The sequence below is a fragment of the Pseudochaenichthys georgianus genome, chromosome 8 (assembly GCF_902827115.2).
Source record: "Pseudochaenichthys georgianus chromosome 8, fPseGeo1.2, whole genome shotgun sequence".
NCBI lineage: Eukaryota > Metazoa > Chordata > Actinopteri > Perciformes > Channichthyidae > Pseudochaenichthys > Pseudochaenichthys georgianus.
The window spans coordinates 24,781,291-24,790,781 of NC_047510.2; positions in this window are offsets into that span (position 1 = coordinate 24,781,291).

Here is a 9,491-nt window from a genome sequence, read left to right on the forward strand (position 1 = left end):
TTGGGTCCTGCTTCCTTCACTCGACCGTGACAGAATGACCCAACCAAGAATGGACCCAGCAGACAGTTTGTACGAGGTGAAGTACAAGTTAACATGCTTGAGGAATGACTTTAGATATGCCTCCAGTACTGAAGAGAGGCAGTCAGTTATTTCTGCGGCACGCCAGGAGGTAACCTCAAGGCCCTGGTTGAGGGAGTTGCTCCCCGAGTGGGTGGAGGACTTTTTGGGCAGCTTTGAGGTCAAACCTCTTTCCCGGCCTGCTAGCTCCAGGCATGCTAGCCCCCTGCCTCCCAATTCCCAACCTGACACCATACGTCTCGGCGTGTTCCGTCTGGAGTCAACCTCTGCTCCTTCCCCAGTTCCTGCTCCTGTCCAGGAGCCGTTCTCTGGAACTCTGACTTTTGGAGGCCCACGGAGCCTCCAAAAGGCTCCTAAGAGAGGGAGTCGCAAGTCCAGACTAGCAGCCCGAGCCCCAAGAGTCATGGTTCCGGCCCCGGCAGCCATGGTTCCAGCCTCAGTCCTGGCCCCAGCAGCCACGGTTCCGGCCCCTGCAGCCACGGTTTCGGCCCCAGCAGCCACGGTTCCAGTCCCGGCCCCAGCAGCCATGGTTCCTGCCCCAGTGCAGGCTCCCGCAGCCATGTTTCCGGCTCCGGGTCCGCCCCACACAGTCATGATCCGGGCTCCAGAGCTGGATCATACAGCCATGTTTCCGGCTCCAGGGCCGGCCCCAGCGGCTATGGTCCCGGCTCCGGGAGCGCCCTATACGGCCGTGTTTCTGGCGTCGAAGCTGGAGCTTATAGACAGGATTCTGGCTTCAGCAGCCATGTTTCTGGCTTCAATTCCGGTCCCTGCAGCCAGGGTTTCAGCCCCAGTTCTGGTCCCAGCAGCCATGGTCCCGACCCCAGCTGCCTTGGTTCCAGACCCGGATCTGGTCCCGGCTGCCACGGTCCCATCTCGGGTTCCCTCCTCTGGTTCCTCCTCGAGTCCCCTCTCTAGTTTCCCTCTCGAGTTCCCTCTCGAGTTCCCTTCTCTAGTTACTCTTCTAGTCTCTCCTCTAGTCCCCTCTGTAGTCCCTTCTCGAGTCCCCTCTCTGTTTCCATCTCCAGTTCCCTCTCGAGTTCCCTCCTTTAGTCCCTCCTCTAGTCCCTCCTCGAGTCCCCTCTCTAGTTTCCCTCTCGAGTTCCCTTCTCTAGTTACTCATCTAGTCCCTCCTCTAGTCGCTCCTCTAGTCCCCTCTTTAGTCTCTGTTCGAGTCCCCTCTCTGTTTCCATCTCAAGTTCCCTCTCGAGTTCCCTCCTTTAGTCCCCTCCTTTAGGCCCTCTAGTCCCTCCTCGAGTCCCCTCGCTAGTTCCCCTCTCGAGTTCCCTTCCCTAGTTACTCCTCTAGTCCCCTCTGTAGTCCCTTCTCGAGTTCCCTCTCTGTTTCCATCTCGAGTTCCCTCCTCTGGTCCCTCCTCTGGTCCCTCCTCGAGTCCCCTCTCTAGTTCCCCTCTCAAATCCCCTCTCGTGTTCCCTTCTCTAGTCCCCTCTGGAGTCCCCTCTCCAGTCTCCTCTCGAGTCCCCTCTCAAGTCTCCGCTCGAGTTCCCTCTCCATTCCCTATTCAAGCCCCTACGCAAGTGTCGTTGGAGGTCCCGCCGTCTACTCCCCTGCCGGGGGTCCTGCCAACCCTTTCTCCTGTCCCGTTGGAGGTCCCGCCGTCTACTCCCCTGCCGGGGGTCCTGCCAGCTCTGTGTCCTGTGCCGTTGGAGGTCCCGCCGTCTACTCCCCTGCCGGGGGTCCTGCCAACCCTGTGTCCTGTGCCGTTGGAGGTCCCGCAGAATACTCTTCTGCCGGGGGTCCTGCCAACCCTTTCTCCTGTCCCGTTGGAGGTCCCGCCGTCTACTCCCCTGCCGGGGGTCCTGCCAGCTCTGTGTCCTGTGCCGTTGGAGGTCCCGCCGGGGGTCCTGCCAACCCTGTGTCCTGTGCCGTTGGAGGTCCCGCAGAATACTCCCCTGCCGGGGGTCCTGCCAGCTCTGTGTCCTGTGCCGTTGGAGGTCCCGCCGTCTACTCCCCTGCCGGGGGTCCTGCCAACCCTGTGTCCGGTGCCGTTGGAGGTCCCGCCGTCTACTCCCCTGCCGGGGGTCCTGCCAACCCTGTGTCCTGTGCCGTTGGAGGTCCCGCCGTCTACTCCCCTGCCGGGGGTCCTGCCAACCCTGTGTCCTGTGTCGTTGGAGGTCCCGCCGTCTACTCCCCTGCCGGGGGTCCTGCCAACCTTTTCTCCTGTCCCGTTGGAGGTCCCGCAGAAGACTCTTCTGCCGGGGGTCCTGCCAACCCTATATCCCGTGCCGTTGGAGGTTCTACCGGGGGCCCTGCCAGCCCCATGTCCATCACCGGTCTCGCCGGGGTTCCTGCCAACTCCTGGTCCTTTTCCGTGGGGGATCCTGCCGAAGCCTGTCCGACCGGCTCCGGTTTCTGTCCGGCCGACACCGGGTCCTGCCCGATCTCCGGAACTGGCCCATCAGCGCTTTCCTGCCCGGCCTCCTGATCCTGTCCGGTCGACACCGGCTCGAGCCCGGCCCCCTGAGAGCCGCGGTCTTCGCCCTCGAGCCCGGCCCCCTGAGAGCCGCGGTCTTCGCCCTCGTGCCCGGCCCCCTGAGAGCCGCTGTCTTCGCCCTCGAGCCCGGCCCCCTGAGAGCTGCGGTCTTCGCCCTCGGGCCCGGCCCCCTGACTCTTCCTGCCGTTGCCTTTGCCCTCGGACCCGGGTCCCTGACTCTTCCTGCCGCTGCCTTCGGTCCTCCATGGTCCCCACCTTGGACTCTGTTTTGACCCCGGGCCGTCCGCCCGAGACCCCTTCCTGGTTCTCTGCCTTGTCCCCGGGCAGTCCGCCCGAATCCCCCTTTTTGGACTGTACCTTGCCCCCGGGCCGTCCGCCCGAGACCCCTTCCTGGTCCTCCGCTGTGTTCCTGGGCTGTCAGCCCAAGACCCGTCCTCCGGACCCCCTCCGCCCACCCTGCTTGGGGTTTTGGACTTTTTTGTTTTGTTTTTTTTAGGGACGTTTGGAATCCGTCCCTTGAGGGGGGGGTTCTGTCACAATTCACATGTTATGTCACGTTTGTAGTTTTGTCTGTGTTGGTGTTTTTCTTGTCTTTGGGTTTCCTGTCTTATTGTGTTAAGTGTTCACCCCCGTTTCCTGCCTGTCTGCTTTCTGTCTGTTTCCCTCCCTGATTACCCGATTGTGTTCACCTGTTGTCCTTGTGTTTCTCCTCCCCTGCCCGGCTGTTTCTCGTTGTCATGATTACCCCTTCTTGTATTTAGTCTTGTCTCTTTCTGTGTTCAGTGTTGGGTCATTGTTTGTTGGTGACGGAGTTCACCGGAGAGTGTTCTGTTCTGTATTTGTCAGTTATCCTTGAAATAAAGGGTTTCTCAAGAGTTATCTGCATTTGGGTCCTGCTTCCTTCACTCATCCGTGACAGAAGGAGAACAAAGAGGGTTAGGGTTCAACAGAAAAAGATTAATTCAGCCAAAAAACACAATTTGATGAATCTAAAGTGTAAAACAATCTTCAACACAGACCAAATTAGTGCCCTTGGACAACAAAACATATGGTTGGGCAAAGAAATGATAAATTAAATTGAGACAGAGTGGGAGACTGAAAATGATTACTATGATAAATATTCAAACTATTTACAAAACTATGTACAGAACCTCCTGTTGAACCATGGTTCAACAGAGCAACAAAAACAGGTTTGTCAACAATAAAAATAAAAATGACGAGTTACAAATATTTACAAACAACTATTTACAAAAAAGCAACTATTTATAAAAAAGCAATACAGAACTCTAGTCTAGGGCATCCAGGGGCCTAACCATTTTGAAAAAAACAAAAAGGTTCCTTTGTGAAAGGGACATCCTCTTCATCGGTTTCCTGGGCTCTAAAAAGCAGAGCAAGAATAGGAACAGTGGTGAATAAGGGGAGAGAATACAGTTGGGAGCAGACTGAACAGAGGACGTAGCAATATTCATGTTAAAATGTGCACAACAAATATTATGGCTCTTTCGTTTATGTTGCAACTTAATCAGTTGTCATACCATGGTTGGATGCTCTACTGTAAGTCTAATCGATCCGAGAAGGGGTTCCGGATGTATGGCTTCCCTAAGGACGTAGAGCGAAGGAAGAGATGGATGGCAATGGTCAACAGACAAAACCTGTGTCTGACAGAGGACAACAACAGCAGAAAACTCTGTCATGTAAGTAATGTTCACAGAGGTGACATGACTTGTTAACATTTTAAAGGGCATCATATTTCCAAGTGTAGAGAATTATGACTCTTCAATGACATTTGAAGTGTGCAGTGGAAACTGATCAAACCTACCTACCCACAGGTACACTTTGAAGACGACCAATATACAGTATTGGCAACAAATCAGGAGGACATTTGAGGTTGAGGCCAGATGCTGTTCCAACAGTATTTATACATCGGCCTAAACCGAAAAGGAGGACATCCACGTCAGGGAGTATGCCTCCAGCTGTTAATGTCAGGAATGATGACCACACCTACTATGGCACATCAAACATTGGTATGATATATGAAGCTAACAATGTTTCCCATGTTATATAATTCAAGGATAGACTACACTCCTAATGCAACCTTCAGATTATACAGCTTCAAAACTACCAGGGTTCAGGGATTCTCTGAAGACTCACATGTATATACCACATGTAGATCATCTACAGATTTCTTCATACTTTAACATTGCCAATAGACGAACCTAGATGAATGTCACTATAGGAGTGTAGTGTACTCTTAAATGACAATAGGTGCACATGTAAAGGCAGCATACACATATAACAGCAAGATTGCCTTGTTATTGTTACAGAGATTCAGGGAGATATTGAGGTGGAGTTCCAAGGGAATGAAAGGGACATAACAGACAGAGAGAGTGAGACAGATGTCAGCAGACTGCCAGGGGCCAGTATGTCAGGGGCCGATAATCAAGAGGCCACCTTACCAGAGATCAGTGTTCCAGGAGCCAGTCAGTCAGGGGTCAGCTGTGAAGAGGCCAGTTTGCCAGGGTCAGGTGCTCCAGGGACCAGACTGCCAAGGGCCAGTTGTGACCGGGCTCACGTGGAGGATCTAATGAGGCAACTGAGAAGGGAGAGATGACTAAGAAAGAGAGCAGAGAGGGCTCTGGTAAACCAGAAAAGGATTAATTCGGCATTACAAAAACACACAATTTGATTAATCTAAAGTTTAAAAAAAATCTTCAACACAGATCAAATTAGAGCGCTTGGGCAATCAAAAAAAGGTGGGATACGGTGGATACTGATTACGTCACTTTTTTTAAGACACGTAACTGTAACTGTATTTGGATTACTTTCAGAGCCATGTATTCAGTAATCACTAACTGACATTTACAAAGTAACCCTCCCAACCCTATATATATATATATATATATATATATGTACATATATGTGATATAAAACAAGGAGCTCCAACAAGCCGTTTAGGACAGAGAGTGAATACAGAGATGCTGTATGAGAAACCGATGTGAGTTTGGAAAATTGCACAATATACATTTATTTTATTAAACAATGGAATTATGATCAGTAGAAATGGCCATGCATGGGAACTGACTATGGGAACATAGGAGGCTGGATCAGATCCCCTGCTTTCCAGTAAGCACTTTCTACACTATGGACACTAGCCCATACCAGCAAGTAAGTGAATCTGATTAATTGAGATCAGCGCCATATAGATAGTCTATATGGCGCTGATTGAGATAATTGTGCTGCATTTAAAGTAAGTTTACATTGCAAGAAGTAGGGCGGTCGTTTTTTAAGCGTGAGTGATCTTTATTTTAGTGGTTCTTTGAAAAAGTGACAGCGAACGACTTACAAATTCTTACAAATCCAGTCAGAAACAGATAGGCTACAGAGAATATGTTGTTGTTTTTATAAGCAACATGCTTTTGCCTTGGAGACTATTTTTCCTGTTAGTATTGTGTGTATAATATTAGTATGTGCATTTACATAAACTGTTCCGTTGTTGGTCAAACGTTTCTGATTGTAGTTCAACTTTTTCTGTTTTTAGTTTTCTTTTTTTTAGCTTTGTTTGTAGCCTTTATTTAGCTTTGCTAGCTCTAGTAGCCTAATTACAGGAAAAGCTAGCTCTGCTCACTCAATGTAATTGTAGTGGTAGTACACCTCTGAGTTTTTATACAATCAGTGCTGCATTTATTTGTGTTTGCCTATTGTCTATATTGAAATACATTAGTAGGCTAGGCTAATGTTTGTATTGTTACAATTTTACAAAACCAAAGAAACTAGAGTAGGCTAGAAAAACACACTTTTTCTCAAGAACTTAATGAACTGGAAATTATTATGAACGTATGACTATCTTAAAGTTTTTGAGAACTTAAGATGATCCAAAGGTTTTACTTTACTTTTTATCCTAGCAAATGTATCTTTAGCAGAATCCATTATGCCATTATTATATACTCAGGCACTATGAGTAATGAATTCACAATTAGTACCAATACACATTATTTTTGGTAAACAGCTGCAGAGATTATGGGCCAGCAGATGCCAAGAAATCGCCTACAAGCAGATTTGTAGCAGACCAGTGAAACAGCAAGCAGCATATTGACAGGCACGCAAACAGCGGCTGAACAAAGCCCTAGCATCAGCTCAAGATTTTCTTCTGGCTTTAAGTGGTGTTGGAGGCCAACAGCTGATACGGGGAATGAAAATACATGAATAGCTGCTGCAGCAAACATGATTATTCCCCCGCATAGACGTCCTAAAGCAATATTACTGTTGTCAGGCTTATAAAATCTTACATGAGCTGTGGTGGAGTAGAGTTTGCAAAACAGCTCTGCAACAGCCAGAAACAGTTTGAATAGGCCGCTTTATTTCAAAGGGTGCGTTGGACTTATATTACAGCAAGAACAGAAAGACTTATTCGAGAAACCCCGCTCTGCCATGCTAGCTTAATGTCAGGATTGCTTTTTCTGAGTGTATTAACATACAGCCGTATGCCCTTTCATGCTGTTTCCCAAGTAACCTTCATACATTATGTATACTGTCTTTTATTAACTTGTGGGCAATACTTGTGCCATGAACTCTATTTGTAATGTGGTACTTCTGCATTATCGTTGTGGTATGTATTCACTGCAGATAACACATTCTAAGAGAAGTTTCAGGAACCGCAGTCTTTTATTATTCAAGGCTTTTGTAAATGAGAACATGCTCATAATATAATGTCCTTCAGTGCCACAAATATTGAACTCCTGAAAAGCCAAATCATTACACACTAATGAAAGAGTAAATAACCTTTCTCGCTCAGACTATTTTTCCGGAAAATGAGTTGAGGAGAGTGTGTGTGCTTTTCTGTGTATTTATATAACAACTCTGTTTGATGTACTTTGTCCAGAAATGTAGCAGAAGTGTTTATTACAAAATATGACTCACAGATGTATCACGTTCTTCTGTGTCCTCTTTGTGCATGTTGCTTGCATGCATGTAATTTATGTGGACATGTGTAAAACGGGTGTGTGCTGTCAGTGTGTGGGAGTTGTTCGGGCCGCTGACAGCTCATGCTGGCGAGCAGGTAGCGGGGCAGCAGGGATGGAGGGATGGTGACGGCACAGGAAGAGTGTGTGTGTGTGTTCTGTACCCGGTGACTCGCTGAGTGATTAAGCGGCCATGGTACTGTGTCATCCAGGGTGAGTGTGGCTTCCTTCAAAGACTCCTAGTGTTCAGCATCTACTGCTCTAACAACACATCCAATTGGTCATAGTGAATCTCAACAATGGGGTGTAGGAAGGTGCACAAAAGGTGATGATGGTAGAGAAGCATTCTTGTTATAACAATGTCAGAGAGCTACCAAGGCCTTAATGGTGTCATTACATCACCAGAACCTTGACAGCAGGTAAGTGAATACATCTAGAAACGTCATTGTAAATGTGTGCTCTCATATACGTATGAATACTATATCCACCAAGCTGTCTCGAGGGAAAATGTGTGAAGAAAAAGTCCTGCTATGGAATAATTCTGTTATGAAACATCTTATTTTACTTGCTGGCTGCTTTTGTTACTTTTCAGATAAAAAGTGTTGCAATGAATGAAAAGTGTACCTGCTCCTCCATCAAGGCCGTTTTTTCTGAGCTTATTAAAATATGAATTTTAATTCATGTTGTTCCTAGACGACTACAAAACAGTATATAAGGGAGTTCAATCTTTGAACATTTACAGCAGTAAAATGCGACACATTAAGGCAGCTGAGATATCAATCCTTAAACATCACCCAAAGAGCACTGTTTCTATTTCTTCCCTTTTGTTTGCACTGACAGAAACTCTCATTGCCTGGAGAAAAGTGCAAAGTGTAACTCTGTATTCAATTAGATGGGAAACTCATTTTAGGATTAGAGTTCAATCCCTAAGCTGAAGGCGCTCAAAAAAGTAAAGTTACTTCATCCCAGCGCTCACCAGTTGCAACATGAAAGGGAAATAACTTTATCCCGTCAACTTTAAAGTGAAAGTTGTCATCTCTGCTCAGTCTTCAGTACCCCGATTTCATCTCTGCCAGCTCCTTGCTCACCAAGGTGGAGGTGGGGATCAGGGAGGAGATAAGGTTGCCATGGTGATTGTCTGTCCCTTATCCCAGGGGGACCTGTCATATTAGACACTGTCTCCTTTCGCAGTGACTTCCCGGCCGTTCCCCGTCAGCCTGCTGTGTACCCGATGTACGCTGAGTGTGCATTAATGCCGGCTGACATTTAGCTCTTAGGCCGTGAAAGCCGATAGGAGTTGACGTCTGTGATGTGCACATCATGCTAGGAGAGCATCCTACGTGAGCTATCAGTGTCCCACCGCTTCACTTTTCTGGGAAATACCCTGAGGAAACAAACATTGATGAGGCAGTTTTTTGGTAAAAAACGGCTTCTCTGTGCGTTATGACAGCCATGCTGAGCTCCATTCATAATCTGAAACAAGGCTTTGAAGTTGTTCATGTTCTACAATTCTTAGCAGGTATCTGACAGATGCCTGCTCCCTTGTCTTGGTTTGACAAAACAAGACGGAAGCTACAAACAAAACCAGCTGTGATGCTTCTCACTGTCTATCATTATAAAAGAAGCTAAAGGCTTCATCTCCCCACTGACAAGTGTTTGCCTGCAAATTTCTAATTATAAGTTCCAATCACATCGAATCATGTGACACATGCACGACCGATCCCTGCTGAGAATTTGGATGAAGAACGGTTTCTATGTTTTTTCTCACATATTGTTCTCCGTGTTTGAGGTATTTTGAAAAGGGATCCCATCCTGGAAGGCTTTGAAACCATATTCTTTCGAAGGTTTCGACGTGTTTCCACATAAAAAATGTTGTTGGGGTAAGATTTGTGTCTGGAAGGATGGAATTTGAATATATGGAAATGTTTGTCACATCGTGAAGTTTTTACATGCAGTGCCTTCCTCTTTGGATGGATATATGTGTCCCACTTGGCCTGCAA